Genomic DNA, 26,679 nt, shown 5'->3' with positions numbered 1-26,679 from the left:
TAAAAAATACCTGCGTACTTTGTTGTTACAACACTAGTTGACTCGTCTCTTTCTTGTATGCCACTTCATCACCATCAGTGACTCTGCCAGCAATAGCAATGCCATTGGTGAATTTGTAGATTGTTTTGCCATACAGCTGTAGGTATATAGAGAATAGGGAGGGGGGGGGGTTGGTAAACACACAACCCTGAGGTGTGGCTGTATCGATGTTCCGTGTGAAGGAGTTCCGGTTTCCTCTCTACAGGGATTGTGGTCTCCCAGTGAGGAAATTCAGGATCTAATTGCAGAAAGGAGTACAGAGGTCCAGGTCTAGGAGCTTCATGATAGGTTCAGAGGGGATAGTGGTGTTGAATGCTGAGCTGAAGACAATGAACACCAGCTTGCTGTACATGTTGGATAAAGGCCATTAAAAAAACCGTGGAAGAATACATTCTCAGCTTGGCATGCTGCAGCTAGTGGGTTGTTGATAAGAGTCCCAACAATTTACAATTCATTGCAAGGACGTAGACGAAGGGGCTGTATAATGTATCTTAAGTTTGCCGTTGATGTAAAAATAGGTAAGAATGTAAGACGTGAGGACCAAACAAGGAGTTTTCAAAAGAATCAGTTAGAGCGAGTGGGCATGAAGCTTGATAAATGGATTTCTTTGAGATGAATCATGACTTCTAAAGAATTGAGAATTGATAAGCTTGCCAGATACAGGAAACCAGAATCTTTAGCGGTGCTTTGTTTCAAAGGTTGCAACGACAGGCACATGATTCAATTTCAGCTTAGTTATGTAAAGAAACATTGCAAGCATTATACTTAATGAACTATGATGTTGCCTGCTGCAGAGGAGAAGCACATGGACTGTAGACATGTCAAGTGTGGTTCTCTGGACGTCATGGCAGGTGGGAGAACCTTGCAGTTGACACTAAGTAGGCATAAGTGAAGGTGGCCACAGATGTGGAAAGCAGGCCTGTGTTCCATCATTCCTTGATTCAGTTCCTGAAGTGATTTAATTCATCAAATCAAGAAAGGAAAGTAAAATGGAACATTTTACTTAATGTCTTCAATATGCATGTTGATCAAGTAACCTCACTTCAATTTCTTAACTCAGTTTTAGCATATCATCCCTCAAACCTATTCACCCTGGTAGGTATATCCTCTCAGGCACTGGGTCTCAACTTAATGATGCATTATACCTCTCCTCTCCTCTAAAACCATTCAGCCCTGCACCAGAGGCCTCTTCTTACACGGTAAGAGAACACAGCACGTCATGAAGAGATGGAAGAAAGTGTGAGGTTTGGCAGCTGTGCTTTGCTGTTTGTTTCTCAGTGAGCTAGATTTATAAACTGATCTTCCTCCATGGAAATAAGTGGAGTTCTGTAGCACCACACATGCCCCGCCCTGTCCGAGGGGCTCATGATAGGAGTGCCATCTTCAATTGGAATGCAGGCATTCTGGTTCTGTCCACTGGCCTGCAGCTCACTGCCAGCTGGGAAATGTGGGAGGGGCAGCGAGTGTGGAAGTGTGGGATCGATGAGCAGGGCATCTCCCCTGCTCACTCATTGTCCATGATCCCACCTCACAACCTCACACTGTGCTGGCTGCTCTAATGGCTGAGCTTTGCTCCTCATAATTACAGCAGATTATGGAAGGCCCTTCATTTAACACCTGATAATATTGATCGAGAGTATTAAAGCTGGCAGACGGGGGATCTGAGCATCTTGTCACTGGGGTTTCAGCAACAAGGCTTTTATGAATAGGAAGAGTACATCTTAGCACTGGCAAAGCTGATAATTTTACTACTAATATCCTCTCACAATGTTCTCTAATGTTTCTTGTTATGACAGTCTTTCACAGGGCTGTACAGCGAAGCAGCTATGAAGCCACCTCCTTTATCGTCAGATTGGAACATCCAACCTGCCCATCTGATAGGGCCCTACTGCTGGCATGGTGGATTTCAAGGAGGCCAAGAAATTTGTAGGCCTTTGTCTAAGTTCACAAACCTCTGTAACCCTTTCTTAACCAGCAATTAACATAATTAAATTGGAAATCTGTGGGACTCGCTTGCCATCTTGGTTCCCTGGGTTAAATTTCAGTGTCATCAGCTTGAGGCTTTTTCAGCAGAACCTGATGTTTCTGTGGATTTACCGAGAAATTCATCCATACTCTGGGTTTAAAACTACCTCCTGCATTTCTCCCATCCTCATCAAAATCACCACAATGTGAGAAATACATGGAAACATGAGGTTAATTGCATGATGGAAGATCAGAAGCACAGAATATTTTTTAAACGATGAGTAATCATTTAATCTTGGTATACTTCAGCTTTGGGTCTTGCATACAAAGCACAGGAAGTTAACATCAGGTATGGCAAACAATTAAGAAAGGGGTCGTTAGGTCAACCTTTATTGTAAGGGGCTTGACTGCAAGACAAAAGAATTCTTGTTACATTTATATACTCCTTTAGTGAGCATTTGTGTCGTTAGGCCTCCATTTCTAAGAAGCCATGTGACCAAGTCTCATTAGGTTGATTCAGAGAGTTAAATTGAATTAGCCAGTGATCCTTCAACTTTCAAAGAATGAGACATAAAATTGTGACTCAGCAGAGTACATTGTAAAAGGCTACTTAACTTGGCTGGAGAGTCTAGAACTGAGGGGCATTTTATTTATATACTGAATATGTTTGCTGAAAAACATGACACGTATGGCTGTATCAGTGTAATCAATACCATGCTATACTTACATCTGCATTACTCAAAAATGGTTTGTAGCTTTCTATATGCCCCCATCAGGAATGAAAGCCTGGGATAGGAACATATCTGAATTGGGACAAGACTTAGACTGGGATGCGATTTGGGATAATGCTGCTGGTGCTTCGAAAAACCCAAATCATCGGTGTATATTTGTCGTAGAGCATATTTAACACTGAGAATTAGATATCAAATGGGATTGGTTCCTGACCCATATTGCTCATTTTGCCCCCACGGAACCGTTGGCTCTTTTATACGTGTTGTATGGGAATGTCCAGGGGTTTTTGGTTTGTGGGGGAAGGTTATCAGTACTCTTACAGAACTAATGGGGGTACGATGACCAATGGACCCCGCTGTACACCTTCTAAATGATGACTCCCACCTTTCCCTTATGGAGAAAACATGCAAAATCTGGCTGGCAGGCCTGACTGCAGCTAAGAAGATTGTAGTCCAGCGTTGGAAACCTCCTCGTGATATTTCAAGTACTCACTGGCTTCAGAGCTTTTTGGACATTTCTTACCTGGAATTATCATCAGCAAGAGTAAATGATGCACGACCAAACACAATCTTAATGTGGACAAATTTGATATCTAACTTAAAAGATCTTCTGTTAAAATAGGAGTGCTCTGTCTGTGTATGCGCTACTATTCAGTTGGTGGAGGAGAGGGGGGAGGGGTGGAGAAAGGGGTGGGGATGAGGAAGAGGATGAGGGGTGGAGGAGGGATGGTGATGAAAGTTGGGGGGTGGCTGGGTTAAACAGTCAAAATGTAATTGGCAACTGGTTGTATTGAGTGAAATTTGTTGGTGTTGCAATAAAAATTAGTGAAAAAAATGGTTTGTAGCTTTCTTACACTTTTAAAAATAGTGAGCTCATAGCAGTAAACACAACACAAAATTGCTAATTATATTTGTTATTTGTCAACTTAAATATTTTAATATATTATGTTCACTGTAAGTAAATAAACACAGCTCCTTGCAATTTATTATATATATTAGCCTCAAATAGCCTCTGACAACCAAGTCCGGCTCTTGGCCTTCATGTGTGGTTTAGCTACTAAGTCTAGTGGAACAGTTTCTACAGACAGGAGAAGGGGCAAGGGTGGGTTATTGGTGCAGTAAAACCAGTTGCTTCGGGCAGATTGGGCTCATCAGCCGTGGTTGGCAGCTCATCTAGGAGAAGGAAAACTCTGATCTCAAACCTCCACTGCCTTGCGGCTGTACCCACTCATGGGGAACGCTTCGGGAGTAAACCCCAAGGGAAAATTTCAGAGCTGGAGTCCCTAAAGCAGTCAGTCTTACATTGAATTCAATGTTGACCGGCAACTCCTGTGGTGCTGCCGGTACCAAACTGTATCGGTCTTTGCTGTTCCTTTGGGTTCCTCCGATGCGTGGAGAACGGGAGCTTGCTACATGGGCAACAGCTTGCTCTCCATATTGTACTGCCCAGGTTTGAGTATCTAGATAGCTAGGATGCAATGCCTGTGGTCAACTCTGACCAACGGAGACCTCAGCTCAGCAGATTAAATGTGTTAAATTAGCATCCCTGGCAAAAACAAAACTTTGATTGAGGAGAATGAATACCACGAATTTAATTTTGATAGTCCTTGTGTCTGATTTATAGTACTCACAATTTTCTGGTCATTATTTATACAGTTCTTATATTAGGAGTGTTAATTTTGGCATCTAAATTACTGATATGCATTAATTTTCTGAATTTGATGTGTTAAATAATGGAATAGTATTCCTCAGAACTGATTATTGAATAGGCAATTTGATTATGAGATAAAAATAATAAAAATGGCGAGATATGGAATATAAAGTCCAAAAAGAAAATGTTGGAAATGAATGGCAAAATCTTCTGTGAACTCTATGGATCATAATCCATTTATCATGTCTAGTGCATTTTGAATAAGATTTCTACACAAAATATGAATCTCATTTCAAGTGCAGACTATGTTTTTAAAATTTTAGTTTAGCCTTTTGATAATGCAGTAAAACACTTTAGATATCAGTGCAGGATTTCTTCCATTATCGTTTTCTGCTGCATTGATGTTTAAAGATGTAATCAAGTTACTGAAGATGTTAGAAATTTGAATCAAAACAGAAAATGCTGGAAAAATCTAATTAGTCAGACGGCAAGAGAGAGCTAGCATTTCTGACCACTGACCTTTCAGTAGAAATGGAAAAAAGTAAGAATTTACGCGAGAGCAGTGTTATGGAAAGAAAATTTCACGCATTTCAAAGAGTAAACATTCAATACTGTTTCATTTCAATTTAAAGAGTTGGTGAGGGATATTTATTTGGAGCGCAGGTGGTGCTGGTAGGATCAGCAGCCCCTACCCTTCCCTGTTGAACAGAGTGACTGACTAGATTGTTTCTGAGAGTCAGTTGCATCACTGTTGGTCTAGACTCACATACAGGCCATTCCTCCCTGAAACATCTTTAGGTGGTAGAAAGAGAAAGCTTGCACTAATATCTATAGTACTGTAATGCAAAACAATTGAGGTATCTCAACTGCATTTCTAAGAGCACATGTGAGCTCCCATAAGCAAAGGTTTGAAATTTATCTTCAGTTTTTATCATGGATGTTGAAACAGCTGCAGCCACTGAATTCAGTTCAAACTTTTGTTTCTTCATGACAATGTTTTCACCTGTTGTGAAGTGGTGTAGTCCTCACCACCGTTCCACTAACTTTGAGTACAGGTTTCAATCTTGCTCTGCTGTTCTGGGCAGGAAATTGGTTAATTTGTCGCTTCTCTCACAAGCCCCAATTATGCCATTGACTATAATGCTAGCGCTTCTGTTGAACAGCTTTGAGAAACCGCAAGAAAAGTTATGCTTAACAGTCAGTTTAACCCATCTCTTGTCAGCTTTTTCAGTAAGAACTGAATTCATGTTTTGAGCTTCCCTCCTGTTTAATGAAGAGGTTAAATAAATCATGGATTTTAACTTTTTCACCTGTTTTTTAATCATAATTTATTATTTCTCCTATTTTACATTACATTTACCTGCTTTAACCTTTTTTATTAATGGGTGATTCTGCAGGTGCTGGTAACCCCTCATGACCTGCCTAAACGACCTTTCCTTTTCCAGGAGGAAGAGGTCAACATAACTGGATTCACCACTCTGGATCAGAGATTATTGATAGCAAAACAAGATCCATAACTGAATTCACCACATTGGATCAGAGATTATTGATAGTGAAACAAGATCTATTGTTGAATTCACCACATTGGATCAGGGATTATTGATAGCGAAACAAGATCTATTGTTGAATTTTCACAATTGCAAGCCTGAAACACTTCAAAAATATTTGAGAGATCTCTTTTGTTTTATTGCAACTGATTGTGTATTATTGTCTAGTTTTTAATATTTGTAAGAGTTCATTCCTTTCATTCAAAGTTATTGCATTGCATTTTTAAAAACCTCAGAAACAACATTAGAATGCTAAAACTGGCCAAAAGGAGCAACTTTCCTTAACTATTAACAACATACATGTAACTTCATGTTTGTAGGTGTCTGGGTGTACAAGTGAAAAGAGGTATTTGTTCTAATTTCCGCCTCTGGTATTCCAGTGTATTTATCAAAAGAGCAAATTAGGAATTACAGCATTCACTGGTTGTAATTTTCTTTCCAACATATGCAGAAAATGTTTGCCCAAGTTCTCAATATATGAGGGGTGATTGATAAGTTCATGGCCTAAGGTAGAAGGAGACAATTTTACAAAACCTAGCGTTTTTCAACCTAGTCCCCTCCTACATTTACATACTTAGTCCAGCGGTCATGGAGCATACATAATTGTATAAGGGCTAAGAGTGTTGTAAAAACAAGCCTGAAGGCTTTGTGTGTCAATGCAACGAGCATTCGTAACAAGGTGGATGAATTGAATGTGCAGATAGTTATTAATGAATATGATATAGTTGGGATCACAGAGACATGGCTCCAGGGTGACCAAGGATGGGAGTTCAACATCCAGGGATATTCAATATTCAGGAGGGATAGACAGGAAAGAAAATGAGGTGGGGTAGAATTGCTGGTTAGAGAAGAGATTAACGCAATAGAAAGGAAGGACATTAGCCTGGAGGATGTGGAATCGATATGTGTAGAACTGCATAACACTAAAGGGCAGAAAACGCTGGTGGGAGCTCTGTACAGGCCACCTAACAGTAGTAGTGCAGTTGGGGATGGCATTAAACAGGAAATTAGAAATGCGTGCAATAAAGGAACAGTAGTTATAATGGGTGACTTCAATCTACATATAGATTGGGTGAACCAAGTTAGTAAGGGTGCTGAGGAAGAGGATTTCTTGGAATGTATGTGGGATGGTTTTCTGAACCAACATGTCGAGGAACCAACTAGAGAGCAGGCCATTCTAGACTGGGTATTGAGCAATGAGGAAGGGTTAGTTAGCAATCTTGTCGTGTGAGGCCCCTTGGTTAAGAGTGACTATAATATGGTGGAATTCTTCATTAAGATGGAGAGTGACATAGTTAATTCAGAAACAAAGGTTCTGAACTTAAAGAAGGGTAACTTTGAAGGTATGAGATGTGAATTAGCTAAGATAGACTGGCAAATGATATTTAAAGGGTTGATGGTGGATATGCAATGGCAAGCATTTAAAGATCACATGGATGAACTACAACAATTGTTCATCCCAGTTTGGCAAAAGAATAAACCTGGGAAGGTAGTGCACCCATGGCTGACAAGGGATAGTATCAAGTCCAAAGAAGAAACATACAAATTAGCCAGAAAAAGCAGCACACCTGAGGACTGGGAGAAATTCAGAGTCCAGCAGAGGAGGACAAAGGGATTAACTAGGAAAGGGAAAAAAGATTATGAGAGAAAGCTGGCAGGGAACATAAAAACTGACTGTAAAAAACTTTTATAGATATGTGAAAAGAAAAAGATTGGTTAAGACAAATGTAGGTCCTTTACAGTCAGAAACAGGTGAATTGATCATGGGGAACAAGGACATGGCAGACCAATTGAATAACTATTTTGGTTCTGTCTTCACTAAGGAGGACATAAATAATCTTCTGGAAATAGTAGGGGATCGAGGGTCTAGTGAGATGGAGGAACTGAGGGAAATACATGTTAGTAGGGAAGTGGTGTTAGGTAAATTGAAGGGATTAAAGGCAGATAAATCCCCAGGGCCAGATGGTCTGCATCCCAGAGTGCTTAAGGAAGTAGCCCAAGAAATAGTGGATGCATTAGTGATAATTTTTCAACTCTTTAGATTCTGGATTAGCTCCTGAGGATTGGAGGGTGGCTAATGTAACCCCACTTTTTAAAAAAGGAGGGAGAGAGAAACCGGGGAATTATAGACCAGTTAGCCTGATATCGGTGGTGGGGAAAATGCTAGAGTCAGTTATCAAAGATGTGTTAACAGCACATTTGGAAAGCGGAGAAATCATCGGACAAAGTCAGCATGGACTTGTGAAAGGAAAATCATGTCTGATGAATCTTATAGAATTTTTTGAGGTTGTAACTAGTAGAGTGGATAGGGGAGAACCAGTGGATGTGGTATATTTGGATTTTCAAAAGGCTTTTGACAAGGTCCCACACGGGAGATTAGTGTGCAAACTTAAAGCACACGATATTGGGGGTATGGTATTGATGTGGATAGAGAATTGGTTGGCAGGCAGGAAGCAAAGAGTGGGAGTAAATGGGACCTTTTCAGAATGGCAGGCAGTGACTAGTGGGGTACTGCAAGGCTCAGTGCTGGGACCCCAGTTGTTTACAATATATATTAATGATTTAGACGAGAGAATTAAATGCAGTGTCTCCAAGTTTGCAGATGACACGAAGCTGGGCGGCAGTGTTAGCTGTGAGGAGGATGCTAAGAGGATGCAGGGTGACTTGGATAGGTTGGGTGAGTGGGCAAATTCATGGCAGATGCAATTTAATGTGGATAAATGTGAGGTTTGCCAAATGCCACTTTGGTGACAAGAACAGGAAAACAGATTATTACCTGAATGGTGGCCGATTAGGAAAAGGGGAGGTGCAACGAGACCTGGGTGTCATTGTACACCAGTCATTGAAGGTGGCCATGCAGGTACAGCAGGCAGTGAAAAAGGCAAATGGTATGTTGGCATTCATAGCAAGAGGATTCGAGTACAGGAGCAGGGAGGTTCTACTGCAGTTGTACAAGGCCTTGGTGAGACCACACCTGGAGTATTGAGTGCAGATTTGGTCCCCTAATCTGAGGAAAGACATTCTTGCCATAGAGGGAGTACAAAGAAGGTTCACCAGATTGACTCCTGGGATGGCAGGACTTTCATATGAAGAAGGACTGGATCGACTAGGCTTATACTCACTGGAATTTAGAAGATTGAGGGGGGTCTTATTGAAACGTATAAAATTCTAGAGGGATTGGACAGGCTTGATGCAGGAAGATTGTTCCCGATATTGGGGAAGTCCAGAAGGAGGGGTCACAGTTTAAGGATAAAGGGGAAGCCTTTTAGGACCGAGATGAGGAAAAACTTCTTCACACAGAGAGTGGTGAATCTGTGGAATTCTCTGCCACAGGAAACAGTTGAGGCCGGTTCATTGGCTATATTTAAGAGGAAGTTAGTTATGGCCCTTGTGGCTAAAGGGATCTGGGGGTATGGAGAGAAAGCAGGTACAGGGTTCTGAGTTGGATGATCAGCCATGATCATACTGAATGGCGGTGCAGGCTCGAAGGGCCGAATGGCCTACTCCTGCACCTATTTTCTATGTTTCATACGGATCTTGGACCTCCAGAAAGTATCCACAGATGTGTGATTGATAAGTTTGTGGCCTAAGGGAGAAGGAAATGAGTTATACACCTCTCATTACATGCACATGCAGGTCAACTCTTTGTGATTAGGCAGGAAGTTTGAAGTTAATAACTCATCTCCTTCTACCTTAGGTCACGAACTTATCAATCACCCCGATGAGTTATTAACTCAAGGTTCCACACAGAAGGTTAGTTAGGAAGGTTTAATTGTTAGGTATTAATATTGAAGTAGTAAAATGGATTCAACAGTGGCTGGATGGGAGATGCCAGAGAGTAGTGGTGGATAACTGTTGGTCAGGTTGGAGGCCGGTGACTAGTGGTGTGCTTCAGGGATCTGTACTGGGCCCAATGTTGTTTGTTATATACATTAATGATCTGGATGATGGGGTAGTAAATTGGATTAGTAAGTATGCAGATGATACTAAGATGGGTGGCGTTGTGGATAATGAAGTAGGTTTTCAAAGTTTGCAGAAAGATTTAGGCCAGTTAGAACAATGGGCTGAGCGATGGCAGATGGGGTTTAATGCTGATAAGTGTGCAGTTCTACATTTTGGTAGGACTAATCAAAATAGGACATACATGGTACATGGTAAATGATAAGGCATTGAAGAATGCAGTAGAACAGAGTGATCTAGGAATAATGGTGCATAGTTCCCTGAAGGTGGAATCTCATGTGGATAGGGTGGTGAAGAAAGCTTTGGGTATGCTGGCCTTTATAAATCAGAGCATTGAGTATAGGAGTTGGGATGTAATGTTAAAATTGTACAAGGCATTGGTGAGGCCAAATTTGGAGTATTGTGTACAGTTCTGGTCACCGAATTGTAGGAAAGATGTCAACAAGATAGAGAGAGTACAGCAGAGATTTACTAGAAAATTTTTTCAGCACCTAAATTACAGAGAAAGGTTGAACAAGTTAGGTCTTTATTCTTTGGAGCATAGAAGGTTGAGGGAGGACTTGATAGAGGTATTTAAAATTATGAGGGGGATAGATAGAGTTGACGTGGATAGGCTTTTTCCATTGAGAGTAGGGGAGATTCAAACAAGAGGACATGAGTTGAGAGTTAGGGGGCAAAAGTTTAGGGGTAACATGAGGGGGAACTTCTTTACTCAGAGAGTGGTAGCTGCATGGAACGCGCTTCCAGTAGAGGTGGTAGAGGCAGGTTCGATATTGTCACTTAAAGTAAAATTGGATAGGTAGATGGACAGGAAAGGAATGGAGGGTTATGGCTGAGTGCAGGTCGGCGGGACTAGGAGAGAGTAAGCTTTCAGCACGGACTAGAAGGGCTGAGATGGCCTGTTTCCGTGCTGTAATTGTTATATGGTTATATGGTTATATCAAACTCTCCTTATCCAAGTAACTTAGTGGGCAGTACATTTTGTCTAATTGTTAGTTGGATTGCAAATAAATATTACTATAAATGTTTTAATTATAATTTGACAAAATATGCAACCGTTTCATATCTACCATGTCTAGGTCTTTCAGTCTTTGGAAGGTTTCAATGAGATCCCCCCCCCCCATCCTTCTAAATTCCAGCATGTACAGACCCAGAGCTATCAAGTGTTCCTTGTATGATAACCGTTTCATTCCCAGGGATGTTGAATATATGCTAGTCAAAAACTCCTAATAAAATCATCATAAAATTATTTATTTTAATTTTCATTGATAATATAAAATCATATTGCAGGCTTCCTCTCACTATGCCAACAGCTATTCCAATTTCACTCCTAGGTATAGTAGATGGAAATAGATTTGGAATCAAAACTGATTTCTCTTCAGTTCTGCCCCATCATACTCCGTTAGAGACACAATCATATCCTTTCCTGTCCCCTAAGCTGCTACACCTGCATTGTGAATGATAAAGATACCATCAAGATTCTCTTTATCGGAGATTAACCACACAGACTGAACAAGTCTTCAGGTTGTCATCAACAGTATCCTGTCAGCATTGATACACAGACTTCTAGTATTTTTCAGAGCGATCTGCTTAGTGAACAAACATAATGGATTCTTTTGTGCCTGACCATCCATTACACCAAATACTCCAGATCAACAGCTTTCGAATAACGTGATTAGAAATTAATGTAATATAGAATGACCATGTGGCCAGAGTAAGGTTTTGCATTGTCTCAGTTGCAATACTGGAGTTATGCATTTGAATGCCATTGGGAATTAAATACCAGTAACTTAAAAAATAGAATTAAAAAGCTTAGATAGTGAGCTTTTTTGGGTTATTCTTTCCTACCATCAACCAATTTACAATAAGTATATAGAAATGCTTCCCACCGAATTTATTTATCTTTTGCTCTTAAGATTCAGATCTGTTGCTAAATTACAATAAATACCTGGCCCAAAAATAGCCTCACTAATGTTCCCGGTATTTATTTCCTTGTTCCTAGTTGCCAGGAGGGGATTAAAAGTAGGACTGTGGTCGCATCACAAACAAGAGAAAATCTGCAGTTTCTGGAATTCCAAGCAACACTCACAAGATGCTGGAGGAACTCAGTAGGCCGGGCTGCATCCTGCTGAGGGGTCTCTGCCTGAAACATAGACTGTTTACTCTTCTCCATAGATGCTGCCTGGCCTGCTGAGTTACCCCAGCATTTTGTGTGTGTTGCTTGGAAGACGTAAAACTGGGAAATATAGAAATCTAGATTTCTTTCAGAAATCTAGAAAAGCAACAATTAAACTTTAAAATGTGAAAAGAAAGAATTAAAATTAATTTCAGGATAAAATAATGTCCCATATAATGCATGTAACACACTAAAGCCTGGCTATGCTGTTGGGTGAAGTCATGAATAAGGGGATCCAGGTCCTTCACGTGGAGATGGTGAAAGAACTAGAGTACTTGAAACTGGACTGTACAACCTTTCAACCTCCAAAAGATGGGTGACACTCTCATCTACAAGTTGAAAGATTGTAGGTTCAATTCCCACTCCGGAAGATCAAATTCAAAATTCTTGGCTGACACACCAATGCATTGCTGAGGAAGTTTGGTCCAATTTTTCATGCTCCTCTGCCTTTCAAAATATTGGTACTATGGTACTATTTCAAAAGACACATAAGTTATTCCCAGTATTTCAGTGATAAAGCAGGAAAAGGTAAGAAAAGGTAAAATTTATTATTGGCAAAGACTACAGATGATCTAGGTAAAGTTTGTTAACAATCGACTCAAATTCAGCTTATTTTATTGACTGGTAAACCAGGACATCAAAAGTGAAGGTACATAATTACAAAATATTTAAAAGTTTGGAAACTAAATTGAGCAGGGCTTTTCCAAGGAGTTTTAGAAAATTGTTCCAATTTCCACCTTATTCACTCAATAGAAAGCAGAAATTATGCATTCATAGTTTCTGAAACAACCACATGTCAAATTAAAGAGGTTAATTTGAACCTATTAACATACTTACTTGATGCAGAGCAAAAGATGAACTGGTCCATCAAAATATTCTATCATATATGAAAGTATGGATTTAAATCACTATAAAGTCTAAGATGTGGGAAAGATCATTTTACTTAAAATGTTAACCCATGTGTTTAATGAATATGACTAGAATGACCCTAATTTTATGGCCAATTAAATTAAGAAATGTACTTAATCCAAGACTGTCAATCAATATCTCAGTTAATGAAAGCAATTCACATGAAGGTGGGATGTATTAAAGGGTTAACAACTGTTTGCATTTGAAAAGTTATGTATTTGTATAAAAGTTACAATGAGTATGGTCGCATTGCACACTTCTTCCATCCATCAGGCAGCCTGCAATAGCAGGCTAACTCTGGGCTCAATCTTGCAATCATTTGTAACTAAGGGTTTTCAATTGCCCTAAGTTCCTCCATGTTAAACAGCTTGTTTCTTTTTGACTGTTGCACAGCAACAACACTAAGTCACTCTATTTCAACGCTGCCACAATCTGCAGTTCCACTTCCGGCTTCGCTGCAAAACACTTTCTTCCTCCCTTTCAGAGATTACAGACGGCTAATTTGCCTACATCTCCTCACCTTGCTGCCTATTGAGGACTCCATTCTCCCATTTGCTCCGGCTCTAACATGCATGCGCTGGTGATGAGACATTTCACACAGGTACTTCTATGATACCTCCTTTTTTTCTTAACTGTCGTTTCTCTTTTATCATTGTTGATGGTTCTCAATTCTATTTCCCACACATCTGTGTCCTTCCTTTTTCCTCTCATCCACAGCAATGAAAGATCTCCCTTTGTCCTCACCTTCTACCCTACTAGTCTCCACATTCAATAATCATCTTTCAAAGAGACACCATCACCAAACCTGTCTTTCTCTTGCCTTCCCTTGCAGCATTCTGAAGAGACTATTCCCTCTGTGACTCCCTGGTGCACCCTTCCATCTCTATTTATCACTTTTCCATGTCACTGCAGGATGGTCAACAAATGTCCTTTAGCCATTTCATTCCAGATGAAGTAGCGATTCACTTCCACATCTTCTAATTTATCCTACTATATTTGAATGGCACATTGGAGAAACCAAACACAAAATGAGTGACCATCTTGCAGAATGCTACTGCTCAGACTGCAGGGGTAATCCTGGGTTTCCGGTCACCTGTCACTCTATTCTGCATCTTATTCTCCTGCTGAGCTCTCCGAATTTGAACTTTGGAGCTGTTTCAATAAAGTTCAATGCAAATTTGAAAGGTCAGCATCTCATCTTCTGTTTAGGGACATCATAATTTTGGAGACTGAGTAATGAGTTCAACCACCAAAGATAAATGATCTCCATGTTTATGTTAAAACTGTTCTCATGTACGGTCATCAACCCCTACCATTAATTCAAGTTTTACTCTCTCTCTCTCTACAGGTGCTATCTGATCTCAGTATTTCTAGCTTGCTCTTTTAGTTCTAAGTTTTGTGTCTAACAATTTAAATGCAGGCAGATAGGACTTGGTCAGAAAGACACATTGTTTGACATTGATGTGTTAGACCAAAAGGTTTGTTTCTGTGCTGCATAACTTTGACTCTGTGACTAAGTTGAAGCCTTATTTTTTTTCTTTGCTTTACTTATTCTTCCCTCTCTAAAACCCTTCACCAACTATCTTGGGCAGCACTATCAGCATTTTGTTATCTATGTTCTCTTGGTCACCACCCTATCAGATATTCTCTTTGTTTCCACCACTCATCCCCCCTTTCCAGAATGTGCTTGGTGTCTCACTTTTCCAGGTCTACTGAAAACCCACCAATGTGCAATCCTGCTTCTCTCTTCACAGACAGAACTTGACCATCGTGGATTTCCAGAATTTTCAGGTTTTAGTTCAGATGTGAGGCATCTGCAGTTTTTGAAGATTTGTGGTGATAGAGCTTCTACTGATCATGAAACACCAGAGAAATTCATTGATGAGTTTGCCAAGATCATCGCTGATGAAAATCTAGCACGCTGAATGGCTGCATCAGTATAAATGTGTGGTGAACATGTGTAAGACAAAGACTACTTACCGGTAACACATAAATTCAGAGTTGGGAATGATGGCGATGCCAAACAGGCACTGACTGTCCACATGGGTGGCCGAGGTAGTGGTATTAATATTTTCAATTATTAAAAATATTGTATAAAACTACCTTCATGGTATATGTATAAGCTGTATATGTAATCTAAATGAAGTTTGTGTTTAGACTTAGGTCCCACCCTCAAGCTATCTCATTAATAATAGGCATCCGTTAGTCTCGTGAGACCATGGATTTGTGCCTTGGAAGGTTTCCAGGGCGCAGGCCTGGGCAGGGTTGTATGGGAGACCGGCAGTTGCCCAAGCTGCAAGCCTTCCCCTCTCCACACCACCGATGTTGTCAAAGGGAAGGGCACTAGGACTAGAAGCAGCTTGGCACCGGTGTCGTCACAGAGCAATGTGTTGTTAAGTGCCTTGCTCAAGGACACAAACACGCTGCCTCAGCTGAGGCTCGAACCAGTGACCTTCAGATCACTAGACCAATGCCTTATCCACTAGGCCATGCACCAACACAAGCTATCTCATTATATTGGTGCAAGTATTCCAAATCTGATAAAATCCAAAATCTGAACATTTGGACAGATATCTGACAAGGGAGGGAATGGAATTGGAATCAGAGACAGGTTTAATATCATAGGCATATGTCGTGAAATTTGTTGTTAGCAGTACATTGCAATACATAATAATAAAAACTAAATTACGGTAAGAAGGATATATATATATTTTTTAAAGTTAAATTAAGTACCGGTAAGTAATACAGAAAGAGGGAACAAAAAGTAGTGAAGTTGAGTTCACGGGTTCAATGTCCATTTAGAAATCAGATGGCAGAGGGCAAGAAACTATTCCTGAATCGTTGAATGTCTGCCTTCTGGCTCCTGTATCTCCTCCCTGATGGTTGCAATGAGAAGAGGGCTTGACCTGGATGATGGTTGTCCTGAATGATTGATGCCACCATCATTAAGGAAGGATATATAGACCACGTGAAGGCAATGGGATTAGTTCCAGTTGTCGTCATGATTGGCACAGATATTATGGGCCAGGGGCCCGTTCCCGTGCTAATCTGTTCTATGTTCTATTCTCTAAATCCAATGTGGCTAACTTCTGGCCAGTCGATTGACTCTCAAACATAAACTGATGGGCAGTATTGCTTGCAATGCTATCGAGTAGCACACGTCAGTAACATACTCACCAATGCCCAGTTTGAGTTTCCCTTGGACTGCTCACCTGCACACCTCATTATTGCATCCAAGCATGGGGCAGAGAGCTGAATTCCAGTGGTGAGGGGAGAGATAGTGCCCTTTACTGGTATATGGTCCAGTATGGCATCATGGAGCCTTAGTGAAACTAAATTCAGAGGAAATTTTCCACACTCAGAGTATTTGGTATCTGGAATTAACTGCCTGAGGAAGTGGTGGAGGCAGGAGCAGTAGCGACATTTATGACCCATTTTGACTGTTACTTGAATGAGTAGGGCATAGAGCAGGGGTTCCCAACCTTTTTATATGCAGTGGACCCCTACCACTAACCGTGGGGTCCATGGACCCCAGGTTGGGAACCCCTGGCATAGAGGGAAATGGAATCAAGGCAGACAAGTGGGATTAGTATGAATTGGCACTGTGGTTGGCATAGTCATGTTGGGCCAAAGGACTTGCCTCAACACTTTAAAACCCTATATTTATGATTCCACAAGAGGTATCAAGCCAAAACCACACACCAAACACTGGAGCCATAAACTGATTACCTGCTGAGGGCTTTTTGTCCTGCAGTGCAAACGCATCTAGGCACATTCACCGAAGTATATTTCCTGAGGTTCGTTGTTACTGTGCCAGCACCCTGGTGCAAACTCTCACTTCAGCTGAAGCTCCTGAAGCAAAGAGCATAGAGCATAGAACACTACAGCGCAGGAGAGGCCCTTCAACCCACGAGGTTTTAACCGCCTCTAATATCTATCTAACCCTTCCCCACCACATAGCCCTTCATTTTACTTTCATGCATGTGCCTATCTTAGAGAGTCTTTAATGTCGCTAATGTAACTGCCTCTGCTGGTGCTTTCAATGCACCCACCACTCCCTGTGTAAAAACACTCTGATACCCCCCTGTACTTTTCTCCAAACACTTTACAATTATCCCCACCCCATCATATTTAACATTTACGGCCTGGGAAAAAGTCTCTGGCTGTCCACTCTATCTATGCCTCTAATATTGTACACTTCTCAGCCTCCTTATCTCCAAAGAGAAGAACCTAGCTCGCTCAACCTGTCCCCATGAGACATGCTCTCTAATCCAGGCAGTATCTTGTTAAATCTCTGCTGCTCCCTGAACTGCTCATCTCACTGCTACTCAGCTTGGTTTGAATTTTGCTCGAGAGCACAGGCTCTGGGTGGTCAGTGGTGAGCAATGAAACTGCAGAAAGTGTAGTAAGTGTAGACGTTGTGGGGAATGACAGTGACTGCCCATGTGTTGATGGGACTGACCAGTTCCCAGCAGTCTCTCTCACCAGCAGCTTGCATTGCATCTAACAGGAGACCATCGAATCCAGGCTGTGTGTCTCTGCATGTAACTGGTACTGCCAATCCTCAGCAAGCCCCCAAATTTTCTGAAAATATTCCTGAAAAATTGTCAACTCTGGAAATAACATAATTGAAAAATAAATATCACCAGAAAGTTAGAGCATAGAACATGAAACATTGCAGCTCAATGCAGGTTCTTTGTCCCACAATGTTGCACTGACCTTTTAAACTAATCCTAGATAGTTCTGCATTTTTCTATCCATGTGCCTATCTAAGAGATTCTTAAATGCCCTCATGCATTTGCCTCTACTACCAGCCCTGGCAGAGCGTTCCGTGCACTCACTACTTTCTGCACAAAAAAAACTACCTCTGACATCTCCCCTAAACTTCCCTCCAATCACCTTAAAATGATGTCCCCTTGTATTAACCATTTCCGCCCTGGGGAAAAAGTCTCTGGATATCCAAAATTGTTTGAAGACACTCTATTTCAAGGGAACAAAAAAAATAGCTAATTCAGTGATATGGTTACTCAAAATCTCCTGAAGGAAGCTGCTCCTTTCATACCAATCGTTTTTGCTCCAGTTCCTCTACTTATTTCTCTTTACCCTTGTAAGTTGCACTGGATAAAACGCTGCTTCCTGAGAAGTTTTTACTGTTTAAGACAGACTGCCTGAAGCTGAACACTAATATAATTTCAGACTACTTGTATCACGTAGGAATTTGGGGAAACAGATAATTAACTTTTATTGAATTATAATGCATTTAATTGCATAATGGTGCTGACGCTTTGCAATAGTTCAACTAAGCTAAAAATGTTTTGTTGATTGTTTTCATTTGTACTCAGTGTCTAAGGCTTCTCACTTAAGTTTCCAACAAAAATCAGCCAGCATTAATGATTCCATTTGCCCTGATACTGTTTCTCCATGTCCGCAATATCCTGGTGAAACCTTTCACCATGTCCATCACTGACAGTGCCAAGATTTGCAGGGAAGAAGTCTAAATGGGAAGGCAGAAAATGAATCTTTAGTGACACTTTGTACTTCATGGTTTTGTATGCTTGAAGCATGTTTTCAACCAGCTACACATAGTCTGATGCTCTTTAGTTGCCAAGAAAATTCTCAACATCGTTAAATATCTTCCATGCAATTTTCTCCAGTCCCACTAAAAGTTCTCTGAATTCCCTGTCATTGACGACCTGTTTTATTTATGGACCAACAAAAATGCCTTCCTTATTCTTGGCATCAGTTATTCTGACTTGAATTATGAATTAAAATAACAAATATAGATGATTTTTTAAAAAATGGTGCTTGATAGGGAAATTTCATGGTGATGTTTATGATCAGCAGCCTAAAATCCATAAGATACACCCAAAAGTCTTTGGAAGCACAATCTCTGTTGTCCATTGTTATTCTTTGCCACATCCCCTTTTGATTATTTTTTCTGTCAGTAATCTACACTCAGGATTAATTCATAGTCCCCAATAAACCTACTGGCTACTTCTGGGATTTTCTTAGAAATAGGAGCATCCAGAGGAGATCCTCATGGTAAAGGAGGGAACCTGCAAACTCTGTCACAGACAGCACCTGAGGGTAGGACTGCATCAGATCCCTGAGGTTGAACACTGAACTACATTGGCAGGAGAGCAGTGAATCACCTGGATCCTGTTTACCTTGGTTCTGAATTGAGAGTGGCACGCGTCCCACCTGAGCGTTAACCTTTCAAAATAGAAGCCCAGCGGAGAGATGTTGCTGCCTTGAGATTTGGTGGCAACTGTATACGTTTGCTCTTCTCTGTTTTAAATTTGCTTTTTCATGTTCTATATTCACCAATGGATTTGTGCATGTGTGGTACTGCCCTGAAGGACTTGAATGCAATTATCTGTAAACACCACAGCAGTAGAATTTAGGCCTGTTTTATTGAATTGTACTCTGCAGATGCCAGTTTGTGACTTCGTCTGCAGATATACTGGAATATTCTTTCAGCAGTTTAAAATCTACCAGCACCCCAAGATTCCAGTTATCTATTGATCCATATTTACTGATTTATTTTATTTAGCAATACAGTGCAGAGTAGGTCCTTCTGGCCTCTTGACCCATGATGCACAAGCAATCCCTGGCAATCCTGATTTAACCCAATCCTAAGCTCAGGACAATTTACAATGACCACGTAACCCACCCGGTGCATCTTTGGACTTTGGGAGGAATCTGGAGCATCCGGGGAAAACACACACTTTCCACAGGGAAGACGCGCAGAGGTTCCTTGCAGATGGCGCTGGAACTGAACTCTGACACCCTGAGCCGTAATTGCGTCGCACTAATGGCTAAGCGACCGTGGTATGTTTCTGCCGACCCGCTTTCATTTCCTGCTGCTGCCTGTGTGGAGTTTGTACGTTTTCCCCGTGACTGTCAGGGTTTTCTCCTGGTGCTCCAGTATCCACCCACAGTCCAGGGGCGTACCGGCTAGAAGGTTAATTGGTCATTGTAAATTGTCCCACGATTAGGCTAGGATTGAATCGGGAGATTGCTGGGGGGCATGGCTCAAAGGGCTGGAGGAGTCTATTCTGTCCTGCAACTGAATAAATAAATAAGCAAACAAATAAATAAATAAGGTGCCATTTGGCTGAGTAAGGGAAAAAAGTGAATGAATTAATTGAAAATACTTGAATTATGTATTTTAGAGTAAATCTAACATTGGCACTTGAACAGAAATGATCTTGACAAAATAATTGAATGGATAAATCATTTGATTACTTCAGCAGTACAAACACTTGGAATAAAACAACATTCAGCTCTTCTCTGATAAAACCACAATATCGACATCAACTCACAAAACTACTCTCTCTTTAAGATTCTTAGTTTCCTTTTACTGAGATAAATGCATTCTACCGTTACAGCCCTGCCTATTTGTTCTCAAGTGTTCCTTTTTTTCATCATTATGACCTGATTTAAAATAGGTCTTGAATGGATATACTGATCACATTTTAATATCAATCTAAATGTCTTGAGGATTTCATAATTTGCAAGCATCTCTCGGTGCTACTGAAGTATTCTCTGGACTGTTCTCTGACTTTATGAAGCTTCTTCCTTGTAAGTATCAGCTGCGTGCAGTCTTTCAATGCTGCAAAACTTTATTGCTGAGTTTTTGGTCCCACATTAATTACTCTATGAAACTAAAACCAATTATGTTGTTTGTTGTCTGTTCAATATTCACTTTATGAAAAAGTAGTTGCATCTTAACTTAATGGCACAGATCACTACCAATTTGCCTGAAACTGTTTTCTAGTGTATTGGACCTGAATGAAATTGGATTAGAAAATGAAAATTTAAAAAAACTGCCTATTATGGAAATATTTCATTAGGATTTGTTATAAAACTGTGATTAATACAGTGAACACAATATTTAATATAAATTTTATTTGAGAGCATAAAATTTATGTAATTCACAATACAAATTTTTTTCTTTTTCTTTTAAAAAAGCAGTACAAACTTAGTTAAAATAATAGCTTTCACTCTCTGAAGTGTTCGCAAAAAATTAATTTACTGCTAAATTAGTGAAAACATCAAGATAATGTTAGATTAAAAGATTATTGAGTAGGAAGGATTGATTGGTAAAAAAATGCATTCTAATATACGTGGTAGTGAAAAGCAGTCAAGTTTAATTAACACTGCATTTCCTGTAATTCTTGACATCTGTCAACAATTGCTGTAGTGAACTGCAATTACTAATAATGCACATCAGTTTTCTTAAATGATTTTAGCTATGATTTTATATTAAAATACATTGTTTAGCATTTTAAAGTATTGATTAATTAGTGTAATTCATGATTGATTAATTGATTAGTGATTAAAGTATTGTTACGTATACAAGTCATACAGTAAATGAAGATTTTTATACAAAGTGCTTATGTGATGGTGATAAGATTATTAGTTCATAGTACTAATACCCTACTTCACTACTTCATTTCTTCTGAAATAGCTTTATCTGGATTTGAGAGTTTTATTTTTTAAATGATTTGAATGAAATCTGTTGAACAATTAGAAACAGTATAATAGATGTTAGAAAGAATATCTTTAATATTGGGTGAGTATTTAGATCTCTCATTTAGGAATTTAAAATTTATTTTCTATCTTTGATAATTAGATTGTAGCTCTTAAATATAAAGTTTAATTTAGTTATTTCAAGTAAAATGTAGATAACACAGAATGAAATAAAAATTCAGTTGCTGGAAATCTAAAATAGAAACAGAAAATGCTGGAAATACACAGCAAGTTACATCTGTTACAGTTCAGAGACCCTTCAGATAATATAAAAATTTACTGTCTCAGTGGTCTAATATATTTCAACAATATTTGTATTTTCAGAACGTAAAATGATTCATACATTTCCTTCAAGTTGCAGTTTTAATTGAGGAAGTCAAGGAAACTTCTTGCACAGCACACAAAATGCTTCAGGAACTTAGCAAGTCAGGTAGCATCTATGGAGGGGAATAAGCAGTCAACATTTTCATTGTGTTCTGGTTGTATGATCTGGAATACATTGGCTGAAAGGGCAGTGGAAGCTATTTCAACAGTAACTTTGAAAAGTGAACTGAAAATATAACCAAAAAGAAATAATTTGCAGGGCTATGCGGAATGCCCTGAGGAACTAAAGAATTAGCATGGTGTAGATTCAAGTGCCCCAACTTATGCTGTATGATGTTATACTACTGCGAATATTTTTGGAGTCAGAATCTGTGTTTTTTTAATCCCTGACATACAGTAAGACATGTAATTTGTTGTTATGTGGCGGCCGTACAGTGCAAGGGATATTAATTAGTACACAATACCGTGAGTTAAGTTTTCCTTGTTGTCATCCCTCTGTTTATATGCCATTAGCTGGAAATACTTCTGTATCAGTTGCTTTTGTTACACAACATTATTGCATTCCCATCTTTCATGCTGCTCATATGTTACTAACTTTTTGATAAAGTAATTTAGGAAGAAGTTCATAGTCAGCATTTTGATTGACAGAGAGAAATTAGTTTAAATGGTCACTAACATAGCCAAAATGTAATTGCCTTCACTAATTGCCTTTTAAAGATGAGAAGCCTTTTTACACCACTCTGGTCAGTCTGAAGATATTCCCACAGTGCTGCTCTCCCTGCTGGTTTTCCTGATAGTAGATGTTGTGGCATTGTGAAATGAGAGTGAAATGTGAATGACAAGTTGCTATAGAGCATCTCCTAGATGAGCCCAGGTGTGCTGCCAATACAGAGAATGAATATTTAGGGAGGTGGATAGATACCGATTGAGCAAGGCGTTCTATCCAGAATAGCACTGAGATTCCTTGTGTGCTATGGCGATGCATGCATTTAGGCAACTGGAGTATTTCATCACACTGCTAAATTGTGCCTTGTAAATGGTTTGAAGTATCTGGAGTTCTGTCACATTTACGAAAAAACTGAGTCTTTTGTGAACTCTCCATTTATGTGCTGGTGCAGTTAAGGTTCTGGTAAACTGTGACCTCCAGAATGTTGATGTTGATCTCCAGAGATTTGGCAATGGTTAGATAGTTACTGCAGGTTCAATCTTTTTGGGAATGATTATTACCTGGTGCTCTGTAGCGTGAATGTCACTTGGTTGAAAGTTGACCATAAAGAGCGTTAAATGGCTGAAGTTTGACAACTGTGATAGCATGGACTAGAGGAAGAGGTTGAGATAGCTCAACCACTCAGAATCTCAGTTTGAAATCACTACTGTACAAAATTCAAATGTAGTATGTTGACTGCAAATAATATATTACAGGTGTTTTAATGTGAAAAGTAACATTATAAAATGTCCCACATTTTATGATTTGATAGATTAAGAATATTCTTTCATTTCATTAGAAATTTTAAAAAAATTCTCAAGGGCTTGTTATTTTAAATTTTTAGAAATGATTAATGTGTTTAAAAGAATTTGTTTCATACATTTTAATAATTAATTTAAAAATTTTTTTTGAATACTTGAGAATTGATGAAAAGTGAATAGAAGTTATAAGCCTTTGACAATTTCTGTGAAGTCTGTAGATGCCACTTAACTGACTGTCAATTTATTTCTATTATTTGGATCGGGATGGTTTTGTTCTCATGTTTTGTCCTGTTTATGCCTCAGGTTCTGAAATCATTGAAGGTCTCGCCCTGGTGATTATTCATGTAAGATCTTTTCTAAAACTAATATCAGCAGCAAACAGTGATGGATTGCCGTGTACTGCAAGATCCGGATGAAAATGACTTTTCTACCAAAATTAAATTTTCACTGCAGTGAAGTGTGGATTGCTTCCATTATGAAATTAATCTGGACATAAAATGATAGGATTCACGTCTTGTACTGAGGAACATCAGAACAACAATATCATAACCACTGTAATTTTGTATGAAAAAACAGTTTCTCAGTTTTAATTAACCTTATGAGAATTAACTTATAAAATTTGATAATTTACCCTAAACAAAAAAACTGAAAACAATTGTTTCCATTAGAATCCGTTAAATAATCCACACATTTGATCATCCAGAAAGCTGAGAATGCCTGTATTTTACAAATTTTTTTTCACTACAGTGTTAAAGCTGTCACAAAGGCAAAATTATTCACAGCTATCTGTGTAGTTAAAAGACATGATCCATTTTATGCCTTTAGTTCTACTTGTTAAAATTTCTTCTGTTACCTACTGTAAACTATTTGTCACATTTAATTATAAACAGAAATGTGAAAAAATGCTTCTTTATTTATTATACATTTACATTAATAGGGATATGATTTGTAAAATACTATGCTGTTCACTTTCATAATTAGGTATTCAGTAACCACAGAATCCTTTGCTCGTTGTTATTCTCCCTAGTAAGTAGGAGTTTTCTGAACCACCCCCACTGGATGCTTTCAATGGGTTGGTGACATTTCCTTTTCTGTTACTGTATTTGTGTTTAATTCCCCTCAAATTCATGCTGCCTCAGCTCAAATAGAGTATATGTTCATTTTACATTTCCCATGGAATGCCCCATCTCACAGACTATCTTGAATCTTCAACTTTAGCATTTTTACAAACTTTCAGTTCGACTTCCATAAACCTCTGAAATCAGTCCGACATTTTAAGTATAAAATGCAGATGCTTTCTGCTCCAAAATAATTTGCACGTTCTACCCTACTCTTGTGAAAGTCTTCCTCTGTCATTTCTTTTTTTGTATATGAAACAACATTTTGTAGTGTTAGCAAATACTGTATAGTACAAAATATTAGCTTGATCACAACCCAGGCACTAAATTCAGAACTGGGTTTCCATTATGGAAATTACAATACATTTACAAGATGAGCATGTTGTACATTAACTAATTAAGGTCAGAGATGATAAGTTATAGTTACCAGAAGAGTTGGTGCAACTATTTTAAACAGAAAAAGCTGAAAAGAGGAATTAGACCAGTTTTTTGAAATCATTCTAAAGTGAATGGGGGAAACCTATCTGTTCCATTGAGGGGAGAGTGATGAAGAGGGAATTTAGATGAAATTTCTTTACACACATAGGAAATGTACTTAATTGATTTGAAAGGAATGAATTTCAGAGGGAAAGTACAATGCGCTATGCGACTATTCCACATGTTTAGCTCTGCCAGCTGGGGATAAATTTCTCGGCACCAATGTTTTGCTACTTGAAGTGGTTGATGCAGAGACCATTGCATCTTTCGGGGAAATTGAGAAACATCTTAATCACAAAAATATGCAGGATTGCTGTAGAAGTGCAGGCAGTGCTTCAAATTTCATGGAATTATAACGGGGTGGCGCAATAGCAAAGCTGTTAGTGTAATGCTACTACAGTATCAGCAATCACAAATCGGGGTTCAATTCCCGCCACTGCCTGTAAGAAGTTTGTTTGTTTTCCCTGTGACCGCATGGCTTTCCTTTGGGTGCTCTATCTTCCTCCAACATTCCTAAGATATATGGTTAAGGTTAGTGAGTTGTGGGCATGCTCCGTTTGTGCCAGAAGCTTGGCGACATATGAGGGATGCCCAGCACAATCCTTCCTGATTTGGTTTGACGCAAACAGTGCAGTTCACTGTATCTTTCGATGTTTCAATGTACACGGGACAAATAAAGCCAATCTTCTTTTCTTTCTAATTTGCGCTGCTTCAGCATTAGTCAAACATACACAGTTTTCATTCTTATTAACTTTTCATGGATCCATCAGCTTTCAGCAGGTGCAAGTTTTGCTTTTATTTTCCTGACAAGATTTGATGCTACTTCTATGTAAGTTTTTAAGTGGCATTAATTCCCTTGGTTAGAGCTTAATTAACAAGTGGTATATGCTCAGCCCTTTCATTCTGCTTGCTATTTTGTAGCAAAACTGGAAATGTAAGATGTGCAGTAAGCAGCACATTTATATTCCATAAATATATTTGGAACACACACAAAATGCTGGAGGAACTCAGCAGGCCAGGCAGCATCTACGGAAAAGAGTACAGATGATGTTTCGGGCTGAGACCCTTCAGCAGGACTGGCGAGAAAAAGATGTGGAGTCAGAGTCAGAGGGTGTGAGAAGGGGAGGTGGGGGGAGGGGTGAAGTAAAGAGTTGGAAAGTTGATTGGTGAGAGAGATACAGGGCTGGAGAAGGGACAATCTAATAGGAGAGGACAGAAGGCCAGAAGAAAGAGGATATGGTTGAAGAGTCAGAACGCAGCAGAGATCACAGAGGTGGAGCAGTGAGAAAGGGTTTCACTGAACTCCTGTCGAAGGGAAGATTTAAACTTCTTTAGTGTAGGCATCCCTGGAAGAGACTTCGTGGTGTATTAATCCATCATAAACAAGAGAAAATCTGCAGACGCTGGAAATGCAAGCAACACACACAAAGTACTGGAGGAACTCAGCAGGCCAGGCAGCACCTATGCAAAAGAGTACAGTCGACATTTCGGACCCTTCAACCATGTGTTCTTTCTTCCATGGCCTTCTGTCCTCTCTTATAGATCCCCCCCTTCTCCTGCCCAGTATCTCTTTCACCAATCAACTTCCCAATTCCTTACCACACCTCTGCCCCATCCCAGGTTCACCGGTCACCCTGAGTTTATCCCTTCCCCCCCCCTCCCCCACCCTCTAACTCTGATTCCTCTTCTTTTCCACTCCAATCTTGCTGAAAGGTCTTGGCCCGAAATGTCGACTGTACTTTTTTCCATAGATGCTGCCTGGCCTGCTGAGTTCCTCCAG

The 26,679-nt window shown here is 39.6% G+C and overlaps 1 long non-coding RNA gene across 1 annotated transcript; it reads left to right on the top strand.

Moving 5' to 3' along the window:
• Positions 1-13,462: 13,462 nt before the first annotated feature.
• On the top strand, positions 13,463-24,157 carry LOC140737509 (uncharacterized). The gene is made up of 3 exons (XR_012101176.1): positions 13,463-13,579; positions 14,733-15,033; positions 23,608-24,157. It is a non-coding gene; the product is annotated as an uncharacterized lncRNA (long non-coding RNA).
• Positions 24,158-26,679: the final 2,522 nt, after the last annotated feature.

Source organism: Hemitrygon akajei, chromosome 13, assembly GCF_048418815.1.
Source record: "Hemitrygon akajei chromosome 13, sHemAka1.3, whole genome shotgun sequence".
In the NCBI taxonomy this organism is placed as follows: Eukaryota; Metazoa; Chordata; class Chondrichthyes; order Myliobatiformes; family Dasyatidae; genus Hemitrygon; species Hemitrygon akajei.
The sequence above is the reverse complement of the archived record's forward strand: the minus strand, read 5'-3'. Positions and strand labels throughout refer to the sequence as shown.